Source organism: Mustela putorius, unplaced genomic scaffold (assembly GCF_011764305.1).
Source record: "Mustela putorius furo isolate JIRA1106 unplaced genomic scaffold, ASM1176430v1.1 tig00004007_pilon_pilon_pilon, whole genome shotgun sequence".
Classification (NCBI taxonomy): domain Eukaryota; kingdom Metazoa; phylum Chordata; class Mammalia; order Carnivora; family Mustelidae; genus Mustela; species Mustela putorius.
In genome coordinates, this window is record NW_025422145.1 from 4,252,733 (window position 1) to 4,272,903 (window position 20,171).

Below are 20,171 nucleotides of genomic sequence, written 5' to 3' on the forward strand. Positions count from 1 at the left end.
AAAAGAGGCAGGACGACTACCCAAATCTAATACCAAAGCAGGTCATGCCTTCACACCTGCTCCGTGATGTCTCCTTGGTCTCTAGTCTCAACCGGAACACTGTTTCGGATCATTTCCATTTTCCTCAAGAGCCCACTGTAGTGCCAGCCTCACACCTTTCCCAGCAAGCAGCGTGGGCCCCAGATTTGCTAACACTGAGGTCTTCAGACAGAAGCGCTACTCCACCTTCCCGCTCCCCTTCCGGCTCCTGTCTTTGGTGAAGTCATCCTTCTTCCTGAAGTCAAGGGGTGTCCAGACACTTGGGCTCAGGGCTGTAGCTCCTTCGCATCTACTTACAAAACTGATCAGTTCATTAGGCTTCTCCTTGAGGATCCTTTGCACTCAACAAGATACCTGCACATCCCCTTGGACTCCTAAGATTCTGACCATTTCTAAATGTTCTCCCTTATTAATCTCATCCTTTGCACTGGGGCCAACCATTAACTCCGAACACCCAGCAAGGCCCCCATGAACACAAATCCTGCCTCTGGATCATCACGCACTTGCTTTCTAAATGGCACTTTCTAAGCGAGTTTTCCTTCTGCAGTTGAGATATCTTGATTCTAAGGTTATGTGCTATACTTAGGACTAACTCACCTATGACTTCATAAGACAGTCCTTACTTGACTTTAGTGGAAAATCAAAAATTAAACACACACACACACACACACACACACACACACACAGACACCCACAACAAAAGCAAATGGCAAGGGATGAGCTCGCCTAGACCTCAGCAGCATCCAGCTCCAGACCCCACACCTCAACGCCATCCCATGCTGCCGTACTCATCTTTGCAGCCTTAGGGCCCAGGATACTCTGACTGCGGAATGAACGCTGCCTGCATAAACAAATCAGTGTCACTGGACCAATCGAAACTCATCTGGGCCTCTCCTCTCGTACCGAATTCTGCTCACATTTCTTCTCTTGGCATGCAAGTCATCCGGGCTCCATCTCCTGATTTCCTGAGCGGCATTACTAACCCTGACATGGTCCTTGTGCTTCAGCTAAATCAAGTTGCTTACTATCCCCTAAAATGCTCTGAATTTTTCCTGCCTTTACTCAGGTTTTTTCTTCTGCCTGAAATTCTCCATCTCTGGTGGAAGTGGTCCTCAGGCAGTCTTCAGGAACTAGCTGCAGTATCGATCACTTTCAGAAGCTTTCCAGAAGGTGCCTCGACACCACTGAAGAGTCAGGTCTTTTTCCTCTGCTCCCTCTGAACGCTCCTGGTACCTGTCATGGGAGACTAAGCCTTCTGGAACGATAATGAGAGCTGTCAATTCTGGTCACTAAGGGTGATGGGTCACTGACTGTGTCCTGAGCACGAGCGTCATGCACGGTCCTGAGGGCTTGAGAGGCGCTCCCCCAGATCACTCTTCTCAAGAACACCATCCGCTACTGTCCCCCGCTTACAGGGAGGCACCAGGAGGTGAAGCAGCCTGTCTAGCTACACAGCTTTTAAGGAACAGAAGAGAGATTTTTAACGCAGAAAGCAGGCTTCAGGCTACTAGCTTTTCTCCATGGGTTCTGTGAGAGAATTAAGGTCTCAGGCCCAAAGGTGTCCACTGTATTAGCTTCTCTCCTATGTGTGGAAAATGGCATTAGCTATGTCATCCTTGGGATAATTGAAGAAATTGTCACTCTAATCATATTGGTAGGAATTCATTTTCTCACAGAACCTGGCTGAGAGAGACTGCATGTTTTTAACTACTGATACTCTGCACGTTTCTGATATCCCATCCCCACATTAGCAGATTTCACAAGTCCTCAAAAGCTGGAACTTGATCTCATCCAATTTTTTATTTCCTATGAGATGTGTTCTGGTGTTTTAATCATGTTCATATGGTCAAGCCTCTCCTTAATTGACTAAATCCTTACGTTCAGCAGCCGAGGCTGGGTGACGAGCATTTTCCTTAAAATAGACTTAACACTACCCACCACATTTCTCTGGTTGTTTGACAGACACTTAAAATCACTATTACTAAGGTATCAAGACAGGAAGATACATCGATTTAAAGTGTGTATTTGTGGCACGTTTTGATGGAGATTTAGAGCTGTGAAATTATGGTCACATCTGAGATACAGAGCATTTTCTCTCTGAAGCCTTCTTCCTGCCCCTTTGCAGTATATCCGACTGCCACACCCAACCCAGGAAATCACCGATCTGCTTCCCATCACGAGAGATTAGTTTGCTTGTCCTAGAATTTCAGGTAAATGGAATTATACAATATGTAGTCTTTTGTGTTTGAATTCTTTCACTAAGATATGATACAGATTCATCCATGCCGTTGTGTGTATCAGCAACTGGTTTCTATTACCAAGTAGTAATCTAGTGCATGAATAGATCACATTTTGTTCAAACATTCATCTGTTGATGGACATATGGATAGCTTCCAGGTTTGAGCTACTATGAATAAATATGTTATGAACATTTATATATAAATCTTTGGGTAGATATTTGTATTCCCTCCCCTCCCCCTTTTTAAATGATTTTATTTATTTGAGAGAGAAAAAGAGAGCATGAGAGAGTGAGCAAGCACGAGCTGGGGGGAAGAACAGAGGGAGAGGGGGAAGCAGGCTCCCCACGGAGTAGCCTGACATGTGGCTCGACCCCAGGACCCTGGGATTATGACATGAGCCAAAGTCAGATGCTTAACTGACTAAGCTACCCAGGTGTCCCTGAATTCCTTTTTTTTTTAAAAATATAAATGCTTGGTTAGATAGTAGATGGATTCTTAGCTTTTGAAGGAACTTTACTGGCAGCTTTCTTTTTATTTATTTATTTACAACAAAACCAAAAGACAACCAACAAAATGGATATGCAAATGACATATCAGATAAAGGGCTAGTATCCAAAATCTATAAACAATTTATCAAACTTAACACCCAAAGAACAAATAATCCATTCAAGAAATGGGCAGAAGAGATAGACCTTTCTGCAAAGAAGACATCCAAAGGCCAACAGACACATGAAAAAGTGCTCCACATCACTTGGCATCAGGGAAATACAAATCAAAGCCACAGTGAGATTCCACCTCACACCAGTCACAATAGCTAAAATATTTTTAAAAATTTTTTAAAGATTTGAGGGAGAAAGAGCACACGGGTGCATGAGCAGGAGGGGCAAAGGGAGAGGAAGAGAGAATCTGAAGAAGACTACATGCTCAGCAGGGAGCCCAACGTGGGGCTCGATCTTGTGACCCAGAGATCATGACCTGAGCTGAAACCAAGAGTCATATGGTTAACTGACTATGCCACCCAGAAGCCTGGCAGCTTTATTTTTAAAAGCCCAAAACAGCAAATAACCATGCATACACAGGTGACTGAATGAATAAATTCTGGTATACAATGAAATACTACTCGACAATAAAAAAGAGTAACACAATAGGCATAAATCTCGAAATAATTATGCTGACTGAAAGAAGCCAAATGAAACTGAGCACTTTATCTAGGACTCTATTTCTAAAAAAAATTCTAGAAAACGCAAACTAATCTATAGTAACAGAAAGCAGACAGTGGTTGCCCGGAGACTGTAGTGAAAAGAGGAGCGGATTACAAAGCGGCAGGAGGAAATTCTTAAGGGTGATGAAAATGTTATCTTGATTGTGGTGGATTCAAAATTCCTTAAGTTGAATACTTAAAATACGTGCCGTTTATTGTTCATCAATTACATTTTGATAAATTAAAACCGAAAACCCACAATGGTACTTATGGGAACAGAGAAATTCCTTCATGTTAATGACAATTTTGAAACAGTCTCCCTTTACAAAACTTGAATGCAGCAGATTATTTATGTGGGTGTCTAAAAACAACTGAGCCACAGAACTGCTCTAAAGAATCTTAAAAACAACAACAAAACTCTACTCACACTGACGGGCCCTTTCATCTGTTAAAATAAATAAACTGAATCCCGTGTGTTGTGACTGAGTGATTTCTCAAACATGTGCCAGAGGCGTGAGCTGGTGTGCAGAGACTATTGGGCATGTGTGAGTTTGGTGAACTGGTATGTGTTACAGACCAGGATGGGGGCGGTGGGAGTGACCCTGAACACAGAAAACATGGAATTCAAGTTAGAAATGCTGCACGTGACACAGAGGACACTTCTTAATGCCATGCGCCATCATGAATGACGCATCTCTAACAGCGATGACCACGCACCGATCAACAGAGCTGCCGTTACAGACTAAAATGAACAGGGGAGCAGTGGGATGCCAGCAGAAACGCAGGAGGAAGAGGAGACTTGAATCTGCCTCTCAGCACAAGACAGATGAGGCAGACAAAAATAAGAAAGGACATACAGCATAACCATTAAGGAGACCTCAAGGCGTTGTAGTGAACTTTTACTGGGTGACAAAGGACACACCTTCTCAAATTACACATGGAGTACTTTTTAAAAAAATCACAGATTAGGGCACAAAGAAAACTTTAGCAAGTCCCATAAAATAAACAAATACACACAGCACTTGATCTCAATGTAGTTGTACTAGAAATTATTAATAAAATAAAAAAAAAAAACTAAAAAGGCCTTGTCTACCTGGAAACTAAAAACATCTCCTAATAACTAGTAGAGAGGAGGAAAGACAGAAACTGAAATGAAGGACTTCTCACCAGAACCTATGGCTTTTGTTTAAAGCAGTAATCAGAGAAACGTTTAAAAATATCAGTAAAAATAAAATAAACAAACAAAAGTGATGTGCCTCAGAGGAAAAAAAAGATTTAAAAAACAAAGAACAGAGCCACCATGACCCACAGATGATATCATAAGGTCTATCTCATGAGTGACTGGTGTTCCAGAAGGAGGGCAGAGAGAGAATGAGGCAGAGAATGTACTTGCAAAGAAAATGCCTGAAAATCCCCTCAGTTTGATGAAATACATAAATTTACAGATTCAAGAAACCTGGCAAACTGCCAGTAACACACAAACACACAGTGCCATCACCAGCCTCCAGACATATAAACGATAAGGAGTTAGAGAACACAAGTAGAGGACACCCCATCAGTAAGAGCAACAGAGAAGATAAATGCTCAGGAGTAAACTAAAGAGATGTGTAAAACTCCTGGAAAACCCCAAAGTCGGCTTGAACAAATAGATAGTCCTCGTTCCTGGAGAGGATAATATGACATCATAAAAATGCCATTTTTCCGTGAGTTACTTCACACATTTAATGCAATGTCAGTAAAAACACCAACGCACTTTTTAATGGGGTTAAACAAGCTCATCTGGAAAAAAATGAAAACACCCAAGGCACACAGAGAAAACCCAGAGGGAAAAAAGTACTATGTAGAGGAGGGAGAAGGACCCTTATTAGATTAAGATAAACTCAAACAGATCAGGGATAAAACTTAAAAAAAAAAAAGCAACAACAATCAAACCATCTGAGTACTCTAAGTAAATATTGATAGATGCTCCTATAACTGGGATATAGGGAAAAGCTTTCTAACTGTGACCCCAAATCCAAAAGCAATAAAAGTAAAGACTGGTAAATATCAGCCACACTAAAACAAAACAAAACAGACACATTACAGAGGAAGGGCTGATCTCTCCAACATAAAAATTATTTTAAAATCGAACTGAAAAATGAGTAGGTAATTCACACTCTCCTCCAAAAATATTCAGAAACAGCCCTTACACGTATCAGAAAACGTCCGACCTGTCTACGGCCATACCACCCTGAACGCGCCCGAACTCGTCTGATCTCTGAAGCTAAGCAGGGTCGGGCCTGGTTGGTACTTGGATGGGACAAAACGTTCGACCTTACTCATCGCTAGAGAAAGGCAATTGAAATTTCACCAACATGCGGCAAAAACACAACAACACGTTGTGTTGGTGAGGCTGAGGGGGAATGAGCATTCGTGTACACTGCTGATCAGAACGCAAACTGGTGCAGCTTTCCAGGGAAGGAATTTGGTGACATGAAATAAACCTACAAATGCATTCACCTTTTGACCCAGCAATCTTCTATCTAGGAATGTACCTGAAAGATAAACCTCCAACACTATAAAATGGTACATGCCGAAGCTATTTACTGCAGCGCGATCTGTATCTGCAAGATACTTTAAACAGCCTAAATCCCCACGCACAGGACTGGTTGACTAAACCACGGGGCATCCACGCCGTATCAACTGGGATGAAGCGGTCTTCAGAAAATAGTAAGTGAAAAAAGCAAACTCTAACATTATCAATGTCACCTCTTGTATAAGAAAGAAGGGAAAACAAGAAAATAGAGTCGCTTATCTGAGAGAAAAAAGCAAAAAAGGAGAAACCAGAAACCAAGGAGACTGATTCCCTTCAGTGGGTGCGGAGACAGGACGGAATGGTGCAGGCTGGAGATGGGACAGGAGCGAGCGGCGGGTAGTGATGCTTAACTGAGGACATCTTTCTTTGTCTATAATTTGACTTTTAGAACCTTGTTAACATAATACATTCTCAAAAATAAATCAACAAAATCAGCAAAGTTGGAAGAATACCCAAATTTGAATACAAACACAATAAATGAACCCAGCTGTATTTCAAATAAATAACACGGACACACGGAAGAGAAACCAGAACCAACCTTAGCAACTTCTGACTATCTACCTTTGGGCTAAAGACAGAACGAAGGTAAATAAAGATTCAACTCCTGTTAGCAAGTTTTTAAAATAGGTTTACTGATGCCATGAAGTTTACCCATTTCAAGTATAGCAGATTTATTTCTCACAGTGGCATGAGTTAGCAATTTTAAAAACTACGGGTATTCTAGAATCGAATACTATGTGTATTCTAGAAAATACATTGTGGATGGGAGGAGGATGAAAGCAGTTTTCTCCCTGTCAGAGAAGGGGGTTTTAAATACAGCAAGGGGGAGGCTGCAGAGAAGCCTGTGGTGCTGGATAAAAGTGGAGATGTCGGTAAAGATGCCTGATTTTTTAACACATGCAGTAATGCAGGTAGACAAGAACAGATACAGATTGGACGTGTGTTTGTGAACAAAAACATGTATTTCCTATTTCTGTCAACTGAGAAGATCTAGAAGCAATGACCAAACAGTAGTGGTGAGCACATCACACCCAGCTCCCAGGTCTTGGTTTATAAATACTCCACTAAAACCAACCAGACTTCCCAAGAGAAAGGGCTGATGGCAGGGCTAGGGCAGGAAGAAGTACAAGTTGAGTGTGGAACATACTGCTGTGTCAGAAAGCAAGTAAGTACTGGAACAGTGATGGGAACCTGTGAAAAAGGACGCAGAAGGCAGCCTGATGGAAACCCCAACTGGCCAAATCTAAGACAACTTGAGCATCAAAATAATAATAGTAACAGAATTACTATTAGCAAATAGTATTATTTATTAATAAATACCGTAAGTATCCATGATCCCATGCTGATATAATACACAAATACAGAGGGTAGAAAGGAAAGCGTGTTTTTAGAGTAGAATGCCATCTAATAAATGTAAGGCATGATGGAGTCAGAAGTCACCAGCATGATGGTTGTAGGCAAGAATTACCAAGGGACACCAAAACTACTTAGGACAGGTGCAAGCTGGTTTGAAAGGAGCAGGATATTCACTTAATGGCAGAGTATTTCCTCACATTATACTTATTACTTACAAAATTAGAAACAGAGCAATAGTAACTTTACAGTGGAGGAACCCGGAAAGTACCACCTTAACCACATGCTGAAGTTAGCATCACCAATAAAGGATCAACCTGACATCGTACACCTCTTCTGTGGTCTTCCTGCTGAAGGGGCATGGTCTCATTTCATCAGGAGGAACCAAGGGATGAACCCAAACTGATTGTCATTCCACAAATAACTGACCTATACGCTTCCAAATAACCCATACTCCTCCACAATGTCTTAAAAGACAGAAGAAGAAGAAACAGCAGCAGCAGCAAAAAAATAAGCCTACAGAACTGTTCCATTTTAATGAAGCCTGCGCAACCTGACAACTAAATAAATTCCACTGGACCATGAAACAGGGAGAAGACATTTTTATTTCGTTTGCTATAAAGGATATTATTGGGACAACTGGCATAATTTGAATAAGGTCTGGGGTTAGTAAACAGCACTATATCAGTGTTAATTATAGATTTAAATAATTATACCAAGATTATATAAGACAGTATCTTTATTTTTAGGAAACATACACCCAAGTGTTTGGAGGTAAAAGGGCAGTATGTCCACAACTCACTCTGAAATAGTTCTGGGAAAACCATTATGTATGGCTATGGAAAGAGCAGGATAAAGCAGTGTGATTAAGACATTATCACTTGGGCAATCTGGACAGAGGGTATTCGGGGATTCTTTGCACTATTTTTGCAACTTTCCCATAAGTCAGAAATTATTTCAAAAGAAAGTTTCAGAAAACGAGTCAAAGTGTACATGTGAGATCTGTGTGTTTCAGTGTATGTAAAATATAACTCAACCTTCAAAAATTTTAATGACAAAGATTTTTCAAATAGGAGAAAGCTGGGGGTACTGACGAACCCTGCCAATAAATGCATCAATTGGTTTATTTTAGAAAAGCCACAGGAACTATGTTAAAGAATCGAGAAAGAGGTCTAAACTGTTTGACCCTGTAATTCAATAGCTAGGTCTTTATTCTAAAGAAATATTCTAGAATATACAGATAAACAAAATAATTTATGTGCAGTGCTCTCTATCCTAGCATTAACCACAGCAGCAGACATGATCCAACTGTTAATCAACAAGAGAGTGAATAAATTATGACAAGTATATAATGATATCTTGTACAACCACTGAAATAATGACTTCAAAACTGGAAAACAATGATCAAGTACTTACAATGAGCCACATAAGTAAAAGTGATTTTTTTCCAAAGGAATATTTAAGAACATGGAGAATAATTCACTGTAAGACGAAAGGAGAAAAGGAGGCCACATAAACGCGTGTGCAATGTGGTCACCATTTTATCTTTTCAGAAATTATATGAACGGAAAAAAGATCAGGACAAAATACTGTGAATGATAGGACGACTCTTAGCCTACTTACACGCTCTGCATTTTATCTTTCTGAACTTTAAAAATTGTCTAAAATGAGCATGTTTTAGGGGCGCCTGGGTGGATCAGTGGGTTAAGACTCTGCCTTTGGTTCAGGTCATGATCTCAGGGTCTTGCGATCGAGCCCCACTTTGGGTTCCCTGCTCAGCAGGGAGCCTGCTTCTCCCTCTCTCTGCGCCTGCTTCTCTGCCTACTTGTGATCTCTAGGTCAATTAAATAAATAAAATCTTTTTTAAAAATGAGCATATTTTACATTTATGATGAAAAAATACTAAACCTTAGTAAAATATTTTCTATGGTAAAATATTCTGAATGCACAATCCAAAGTGTCTCATCAGAGTAACAGTCTATATGTAATTCATTTAAACAAATTTTAAGTATTATAATTCTAGATTAGCAAATATGTATCTCTATAAAAAGAGGCAAGGCAGCCATTGAGAAAGCACTTAACAATTTTAAGGCATTTTTATGAATTTCAAATTGAGAAGAAATGAGTAATTTATTTCATCAGAACGGTCAGCAAATCATGATATTCTGACATTTTGCAAAATAGGTATTTCCTTATCTTATGATTCTGATATTGTTCTAGGAAATGACTCTCACATATTACACACTATTGTCATTCTTTGTATTATTTGGCAAAGAAGTTATGCCTGACATTTCTTTTACAACATGAAGAGAGAAGCCATTTGAAAAGAATTAACAAAATCAAAAAAACAAAAAAACTTTTCCACTTAACAAACATTCCACCTAGTTTCAATGTCTGAGGGACAGTCAGATGACATAATATACTACCAACCTCAAAGCCACATTCTGGTAAAGCAGTCTAATAAAGCTAATTAGAGAAAATCATTTTAATGGAGTCCGTGGTATATGAGTAATTTCAAAAATCCAAACTATAAAATTAATTTACAAGAGGACTTTCAGCATCTCACAAACTAGAATTGTTTCATTTACCATTATACACATAATTCCACGAGCCACTCAAATACAAGGGACAGCATTTTAGTTATAATACATAAATGAGACTTAATTTCATTTGAATTCCTTTATTTCTATAAAATACAACCAATTCAATAACAGTTACTATAGATATTTTACTGAGCACTAATTGTATATGAGACACTCAGCTAAAAATGCTGTTTCCTTTCATTTACTCAACTACCCTGACAGATAGGAACAGTTAACCTGCTTTCATCCCACTTTACAAATGAAGAAACCAATACACTTGTAAGGTAACTGGCTAAGATTCTTTTTTTTTTTTCTTAAGATTTTACTTATTTATTTGACACAGAGAGAGAGAGGGAGAGAGAGAGAGCACGAGTGGGGTGAGGGGCAGAGGGAGAAAGAGATTTCCCGCTCGGAGGACAGAGGGCTCGACCCCAGGACTCTGGGATCATGAGCTGAGCTGAAGGCAGACGCTTAACTGAGTCACCCAGGCACCCCACTGGCTGAGATTCTTAAACTCAGGCGCTCTGTCCAAAGAGCCCAAAGTCCATTCCCTTAGGCAGGATACATCTTAAGACTCCATGAGTTCACTAAAGTAAGAAATACTTGAAAATAAAACAAGACGAAATCAGAGAGGGAGGAGACAAACCGTAAGAGACTCTTAATCACAGGAAGCAGACTGAGGGTTGCTGGGGGAAAGGGTTGGAGGATGGGGTCACTGGGTGATGGACATTAAGGAGGACACATGCTGTAATAAGCACTGGGTATTATATAAAACTGACGAATCAATGAACTCCGCCTCTGAAATCAATATATTACATGTTAATCAACTGGATTTATATTTTTAAAAAAGAGAAAAAAGAAAATGTTCCTTAGCTCTTCCTCCATTTTGCATTTAATAAACTGACATGCTTGTTACACACACACACACACACACACAGTACTTGAACAGATGGAATTAAAATGTATTTCAACAGTAACAAAAGTGGTAGTGTATTATATACAAAGATTTTAGTCTAACAAAATAACTAACAACAATTCAAGTGTCCAAGAGTAAGGATATGGGTAAACTATAACTAATCTACTCACTTAAGCCAATATGCAATAAGTGGTTGCTTATAAAGCACAAAAGTAAAAAAAAAAACTACAAAAATATATTAAATTGGAAAAGATAAAACAATAAAACTCAGGAAACAAATTTGAATCGACATTTTAAAACCCAAACAAACAGACAAAAGATCAAAGAGCTACGACAGAATTTTCCTGTGATTATCGGAGAAGTGGGTGTATGTATTAACCTTTTTGTCTCTCCTTTTCTTCTTTCTCCTAAATTTGCTGTAAGTATCTGCTACTGCCATTTTTAGAAGAGTCAAACTCCTTTTAAAAGAGCTAGTAAGCTAAGTATCTAAGCAGCATTAAAAAGACCAAAGAAAATGCAAAACCAAGCATGAGAAGTGCAAACACTGGCTTATAATGAAAGCACTTCTCATAAAAACTGATATTAGCTATTTATTTACATATCATCACAATGGTTTCTTTTCCAGACTATTGTGTTTGTTGTAGCTTCTATTTTTTCACCTCAATATTAATTTTGGAAACATGAAGATTTTTAAGCCTCCAAGAACGTTACTAACATGTTAACTTACAAGGAGTTAGGAAGTTTCAAAGAAGGGGGCGAGAATGTCTAGTGAGGGAGAAAGAAACAGGAAAAGAAATAGGAAGTAGTAAGGCAAACATACCTCAAGTGTTGTCAAGGAGAAACATTTTCTCAGTCATAACATTAGAGGCTATACTCAGAAAACAAATATGAATAAGGGAAATTTAAAAAGAAAACAAGAAGTGGGATATTAGATATTCAAACTGTATAAAGAATCTACATGTACACATTTTCGTAAATGATACTTCATAAGGAAGGACAGAAGGCCTTGGGAACTAACACGACAAAGTACATCTCCATTGTTTCTATGAATATTACATACAATTTCAAATGAACCAAAAAAAAAAAAAAAAAAAAGGCTGGGAAACCAAAATATTCTAGAAATAGTCTTAAAATAACAGGGCAAATTCCTGGACACAGAGATCTGTAAAGCACAAAACGGCATATACCTAATTAAATGCAGCTTCCAACAATATTAGCATCACCAACAGTCATCGATTCCTTCAAAGGGACATTTATTACCACTTCAGGATGTTCCTAATAGCATGGAACTTCATGCACATTAGAGAGCCTAAATGGATGGATGGGCCCTCTCAGGCCTAAGCAGGGTCTTCTGATTTCCAGAGTCTGGTCCCAGTACTCTCAATCAGAGGGAGGGGGAAAAAAAGGTGGTTTTCCTGAAGTATGTGTCAGCTCAGTGACAGTAATTTTCAGTCACTAATGGCAAGGCTGCTGGGAGGATATGGTCACTTACAGTATACGCTAGGTCATACTTACGCACAGAGGCAAGTTAAAATAAAGAAAACAGTGTAATGTCCGTAGTATGGAAGCCCTATTTTTATCAGACAAGAAATATTTCCAAAAACATGGGTTTTTCTTGGATTTCCTTATATTTGGTTGCTCTGTTTCTATAGCAAATACAACACCAATAAACACTCATCAGTGACTGTGGAATGAGCTAAGCCACTGGGCTATTCCTTGAGAGAAGAGGCTGTAGCTTACCCCTGTGCAGAGGAGCATCTGGCACAGAGTTCAACACTTAACAAAAACATACTGCGCCAATAAACAATGATCACAAAACCAAGGCCAAAATGCATCCACCCACAATGATGGCAACATAACTGTCACCTTCTTTAAAGTACACATATGTACACATGCGCTTATGCAAGACTATCACATAACATACAGGCACAAATAAACTCACTCCGGGAAGTTCCTAGCAGTTCTGAGGAAAATAAGTCCTTATCTGAACTGAGGCAGAATGAAATGTCTTTTAAAGGGGTTTTCACCTTATGCTTCACAGAAACATAGACCAGAATGGGGCAATTAAGAAAGGGTTATTCAAAGTCTACAAGATCATCAGCAAAGTAGAGCAGAAAGTTATTTTTAGGTCATGAAGCCAGAGTATATAAATTAAATTTAAAAAATAATTTCATTCATAGCACTGCCAAAAACAGATGTATGCACAAGATTTTTTTATTTTTTATTTTTTTGCGGGACACGGATCCCAGGACCCTGGGACCATGACCCCAGCCAAAGGCAGATGCCCAACTGACTGAGCCACCCAGGTGTCCCAGATGTACACGATTTCTACACTAAAAACTAGAAAGCACTGCTGAGACATTAAGGAAGGCCAATACAAATGGAGAGATGTTATACTGATGGACTGACGTTAAGAGGTTAGTTCACCCCAAATTAATCTCTAGATTCAACACAGTACCAATCATATTCCTGCTAGGTTTTTTGTTTTGTTTTGTTTTGTTTCTTTTTAAACAAGCTGACTATAAAGTAGAAATGGAAATGGAAAGGACCTAGAATATCTGGGCATTCTTACAAAAGGAAGACAACGTTGGAAAACTTACCCCACCTGATTTAAGACTGCCTATAAAACTACAGTAATCCAGACAGTATAGTACCAGCATAAGAATTAAGAAACATATTAATGGAACAGGAGAGGCAGTCACAGCCCCACACTTATAAGGTCTTTGGATTTCAGACAAAAGTGCCAAAGCAATCCAGTAGAGGGAAAGGGGGCTTTTTAACAAATGGTGTTGAAACAACCAGAATTCCATATGGAAAAAGATGAGCCTCAACCCCTACCTCACACCAGACATCAAAGTTAACTGGAAGTATATCACAGACATATGATATGTAACATCAACTACCGAAAAGCCATTAGAAGGATTTTTTTATAAAGGTGAGGACTTCCATGGCTTGGGGGTAGGCCAAGGTTTCTTGTGGGGAAGAAAGCAGTAATCATAAAAAAATTTGATACATTGGACCTCATCAAAAATGAAAACTTTTGCTCATCACAAGACACTTTAAGAAAATGAATAAGGAAGGCACAGACAAGGAGAACATTCACAAAATACATTTGGCAAGTATCAAGGCCACATAAAGAACGTCAATAATTTCACAATAAAAAGGTGTCTCGGACAATACTATTTTAAGAAATCTTCAGAATCGGACCGGAGAGAGCATGGTGGCATCTCAGAGCACAACTGGGCAGAAGGGCCAGCAACGGACTGGGGAGAAGAAATGCAGGGAGAAGCACAGACGGCGGGCGCTCAAAGTTAGGTCGCCTGAAGTAAATACTGAACTCTGCTGACAGACACATTGACATGTGATATACACGTGTGCAGGGAAGCGTGCACAGATGCTTATCATTTATTTTGAACTGTCAGAAACAAGCATGGGGACAGGTTAATGGTAGAACTGAGGTGGGACAAGGAACAGATCAGAAGTCATTGATTTCCCCGGGGTTTCCCAGGTAACCTTTACACTATTTATTGTTTTATTTTTAGTTTTTAACTTTTAAATTTAATATACATGCAAACAAGGCAAATGTCACAAGTGGACGATCTGCTGCTGAATGTTTACAAACTGGAAGCACTCAGGCAACTGGCATTAGGAAATCAAACCTTTCCCGTCCCCGGAGAGCCCTCCCTTTTGCACTTCCCTTCCAATCACTTCTCTCCTGACAGTGTTAACTGCTGCCTGGATTTCTCCAACCAGAGCACGGTTTTACCTGGTTTTGAACTTCATAAACGGAATCAAATCATGCATACTCTTTTGTGACTAGCTGTCTTTACTCAGTGTTATTTTTGTGAGAGTCACACGGATTCTCACATGTTGCTGTGCTGTACTGATTCCCACTGCTATATGCCACTGGGTGATAGGTGACAATTTATGGGCCATTCTTCTGGAGATGGGCATTGGGCAGCCTCTAGTCTTTCCCTACGGCAAACAGTGGATGAATGGGTAAAGAAGATGTGGTCCTTACACACGGTGGAGTATAACACAGCCATCAGAAAGGATGAAGACCTGCCATTTACATCGACATGGATGGAACTGGAGAGGGACTATGCTGAGTGAAATAAGTCAATCAGAGAAACTCAATTATTGTATGGTTTCACTCATATGTGGAACATAAGGAATAGTGCAGAGGACCATAGGGGAGGGACAGAAAACTGAATGGGAAGAAATCAGAGAGGGAGACAAACCGTATGAGGGTCTTGACTCCGGGTAACAAGCTGACGGTTGCAGAAAGGGAGGTGGGTGGGGGACTGGGGAACTGGGTGATGGCATTTAGGGGGGATGTGATATTATGAGCACGGGGTGTCATACTCAACTGTGAGTCACTGAACATTATATCATAAACTAATGATGAACTATAACTTGGCTAATTGAATTTAAATAAAAACAAACAAACAAAAAACCAAATAGTGCTAGCGGCATTCCAGTAGACTGCACCTCATGAAATCACTCATAGTGCTTACCAAAAAAAGGCAATTTCATATCACTCAAGTTACGACATCATCTTCCGATGAACACCTGTATGTATTTCTGCTGAACAGAATCTAGAAGTGGACTCACTGATACTTAGAATTATGCAGAAGTTTTTGAAAATGGTTATATTCGTTAACATTTCCACCAACTGTTCCATACACCATGCTCCTTGATTTACCTGGTGTTTTTCCATTTTTGCTGTTCTAGTTGGCGCGTGGTAATACCTCGCTGAGGTTTGCATTTGCGCTGCTCTGATGACTAATGAACACATATCCATGTCCATATATATGGGCACCATTTGGATTTCCTCTTTTGTGAAGCTTGTGTCAAGGCTTTTGTCTGGTTCATTATATTGGCTTATAGGAGTCCCTTATATGTTCTGGAGAAGAATCTTCAGTTAAATATATGGATTAAGAATTATCTCTTCCCATTCTATGGGCTGCCTTTTCTCTCTCAATGGTATTCTTTGGTGCACTAGAGTTATTAATTCAAACATAATGCAAACAGTCAAGTTTTTCCCTTTTGACTCATGCTATCTGTGCTCTTTTTAGAAATTTTTGTTAACTCCAAGGTTATGGAGATGTTTTCCCCTAAAAGCTTTACTGTTTAACCTTTCATAGTTGGACTGTGTGTGTGTGTGTGATGTAAATTTCTTTCCAGTGGATATTTAACCCAGAACCATTTATTAAAAAAGACCATCCTTTCCCACCGTACGTACATGTTACCTTTGTAGTGAGTTAAGTGATAAACACTATCTCTGATTTCTCTTCTGTTCCACTGGTCAGACTGTTTATCTGTCTAGGCTACTATAGTGTTACAGCAGGTCTTGATATTTGGACATGTAAATCCTCTGGTTTTTTTCATCTTCTTCAAGGTTGCATGGTTCTTTTGGGTAGACATGATGATTTTTTTTTTTTCTTTAAAAAAAAGTTCTAGCTCTGTCTACTGAAAAGGCCTAGAAGCAACGACACCCAAGTAACAATGAGTGTGCTTAGCTCTCAGATCTTGGTTTCTAAAAACCAATCATCCTCAGTGATTGGAACCAGGGATCCTTAGAGAAAGGGCTAATTCCAGGACTAATTTCATGGGGCCATGAAAGCTTAAGAAGATCCTGATATATCCTTTGCCAGAAAGAAGGTATGTGCTCAAAAGCTGAGGATGGGTCAAAGGAATACAAAAATCACCTTGAACAGGCTCTCACTGGCCAAATTTGGGACCACTTGTATCACAGATGATGACGGAAATGGATAGTACCTTTCTAATTATAAAAAACAATCTAGTGATACTTCCCTTAGAAAAGAAGGTTCTTTTCAGAAGAATGTCAGCTACTAGAGAAGAAATGTCAGAATTAGAAAACCATCAATTTCAAGTACCTATTTGATAACTTATTTAAACAAAAACCATCATTAAAACCATGGCTGAAAGATGCTTGGAACACAGAACTATCCTACACACTACTTTGTAATTAATTATACTGTAATTGATTATTATTTACAAAGAGGAAAGCGGACATTTACATAGGAGAAATGGGAGGTGAACATTACCTTACCCAAGTAATCAACCTGAATATCACCAGTAATGGAACCAATGTCACATACCTCCTTATGTGATTCACGCACATCAACCTACATAATATTCCCACTGAAATGTTTAACCTGAGTTAATCGCAAGGACCTAAACAGACATCCAAACTGAGGGTCATTTTGCAAAATAACTGGCCTGGACTTCTAAAAAATGCCAAGTAGTGGGGCATCTGGTGGCTCGGTGGGTTAAGCCTCTGCCTTCGGCTCAGGTCATGATCTCAGGGTCCTGGGATCGAGCCACGCATCGGGCTCTCTGCTCGGCAGGGAGCCTGCTTCCCCCTCTCTCTCTCTGCCTGCCTCTCTGCCTACTTGTGATCTCTGTCTGTCAATTAAATAAATAAAAAATCTTTTAAAAAAATGCCAAGTAGTGTAAGATTAAAAAACAAACTAAAAAAGTGGTTGTGAATGCAAAATGGTACAGCCACTTTGAAAATTAGTTTGGTGGATTTTTTGTAGAAGTTAACATACTCTCACCATACAATCCAGCAATCGTGCTCCTTGGCATTTCCCAGAGGAATCAGAAACCTATGCCCACACAAAAACCTGCATGCAAATATTTATAGCATCTTTCTGCATAAATCACCAAACTTGGAATCAATAGAAATATGCTTCTATAAAACAAACTGTGGTCCACCCAGACAATGCAATATGATTCAGCACTACAAAGAAATGAGCTCTCAAGCCATGAAGAGACATGGAGGAAACTTAAATACGTATTTTTAAAAGAAGCTAGTCTGAAAAGGCTACCTATTGGATGATTCCAATTATACAGCATTTTGGAAAAGGCAGAACTAAAGAGATGAATGGCTGCTAGGCTGGGGGCTGGGGCGGGGATCGAAGAAATGAACAGTGTGCAGGGGGTATTGAGGACTGTCAAAATATGGGGAACACATGGCATTATACGTTTGTCCAAACCCACAGAGTGTACATCACCCAGAAAGAGCCATAGGGTCAACTACGGACACCGGATGACTATGAGGTGGCTATGTGGGTTCATCCTTGGTAAAGAAAAATATGAGCCATTCTGGTGAGTGATGTGGATCATGGGGGAGGCTGCGCATGTGTGAGGGCAGGGGCATACGATAAATCCCTGTGCCTTCCTCTCAATTCTGTTGTAAACCTCAAACTGCTCTGAAAAAACATAACGTTAAAAAAAAAAAAAAAAAGAAATGTAAAAAAAAGAAGAAGAAGAAGAAAGAAAAAAGCAAGTCTTTAAAAAAGGTAGAGAAACTGTTCCAGATTAGGGGACAACTAAATACAGTTAATGCTACATGGTAAGATCCTGGTTGAATAAAACAACGGACATCATTAGGACAAGTGGGGAAATACGAATATGGGGCAGGTATTAAATATACGCTAGTATCAATATTTAGATTTTCAGAGTCATAACTCTCGTGGTCTACAGGAGCCTACAGTGTTAGAAGACGCACGCTGACAGGTTCAGTCGTGCCTGCAACTTACCCATAAATCACTCTTCACTAAAACGTTAATAAACTGGTCTAAGTTCAGGAGTTAAAAAGAACAGGTAAAAACATTATTACCCTACTATAGGAAATCAGAAAAATAGCCCTTTATATTATATTTATATATTTTTTTCCATAGGGGGAAAAACGATTTATAGACTACATTAAAGGAGATTTTTATATTAATGTTTAAATATCAAATACTTTAATATGAAGCAAATTGCCATTAACAAGACGATCCATTATTAGGATCTCAATTTTACTCACTAACCTGAAAATGTATTTGTTTAAAAGGTTAAAAAGAGCAAAATGACTGTTTGGACATCTTCCATTAGAGGAATTTTTCAAATGTCTTCATTTAGCTGAGTACCTTTGGAAGTCCAAGGCTAGAATAAAGAGACACACAGAACTGCCTGAGTTCTCTGGTCCGAACGACCAAGGGGCCTGGTTGCAGGGTCGCCCTCCTGGCATAGAAGCGCCTGGGAAGAGTGTAAAGTGAAGTGCGACACGAGAAGAGGGTGGTGACCATGCTTCATCTGCACGCATCGTGCATGTGGGGAAAACGTACCCACGGGGGCGATCCTGGCAGATGCGACAGGCAGAATGTCATCAACATCCACAGGCCTTGAAATTTTAAAGTAAAACTGTTCTGCTCAAGCAAGATCTTAACATTTTAGCTTTCCATGCGATTGTATTTATACCTTTTGTACCTATTTCCTGTGTATAAAACTTAAAACAGTCTGCCTTCAAAATACCTTTACCTCTCTTTCTTCCGAATAAAACTTATCTGCCCTACTCTAACACCTTTATATCCCTATATAACCTTAGAGGTGGTGTTAGAAGCAACCATATCTTTGAAACTTTGTTCCTTTTTCACTTCTTGTCCCTGCATTATTTAATCTCTGTTCAGTTTATATTCCTATAAAATGAAAACACTTCCAATCCATCCCATAAGGGAAAAGGACTTTACCCATTCAGGGAATAAGCCCTCTCTCCACAGGCACAAGTTTGTACTTCCGCTTAGCTATTTATTTGCCAATTTGGGCTCCAGGCCTACTGTATGGGCAAGGGGAAAGAATGTAGTATTATGCAGAAACACATGGAAAAACCTAACACAGGGCCTTACTTGCAGGTAGATTTTGAAAAAAATGTGTGTTGGTTACTTCGCAGAAAGAAGCAAGCAATGAAGTGTTTTTGTGAGAAGACACAGAGTAAGTAAGACAGTCAGAATACAAGTGTTAGGTATATGATCTACCTGATTATATTCCAAAAAAAAAAAAAAAAAGTAAAGGCAGGGAAGAGCACCTTATAAAAAGTATTTGGCTTACAAATAAAAATTCTATTAGAAGGCTTTGCATTAGTATATTTGGACCACTTCACACATTAATGCAAATTTGTTTTTCAAACATTTGGGCTAATCAAATGGAACCGTATATCTGAAACTAGACAGAAAAACAAATACATTCTAAAGTCTACAGTTTGAGTATATATCGATGATTCTAATTTCCAAAAATACAATTAATCTTTTTACTTTTCATTTGGTTTCCCTCTGTTGTTGTCAACACGTCACCTGGATGGAACAAGACTGAGAACCAATCTGACAGCCATCTGACGGACCTGAACACCTGCTCCGGGCTCTGTCCTTCTGGGGCTCTGGGGCCAGTTCTGACACCTTTGCCTCACTCACCCTGC

General features: G+C 39.4%; 1 protein-coding gene across 5 annotated transcripts in view; it reads right to left on the reverse strand.

Annotated features, from left to right (window-relative positions):
- Window positions 1–20,171, reverse strand: part of MRTFB (myocardin related transcription factor B) — a 259,815-nt gene that overhangs the window by 83,635 nt on the left and 156,009 nt on the right. The window lies entirely within an intron of this gene.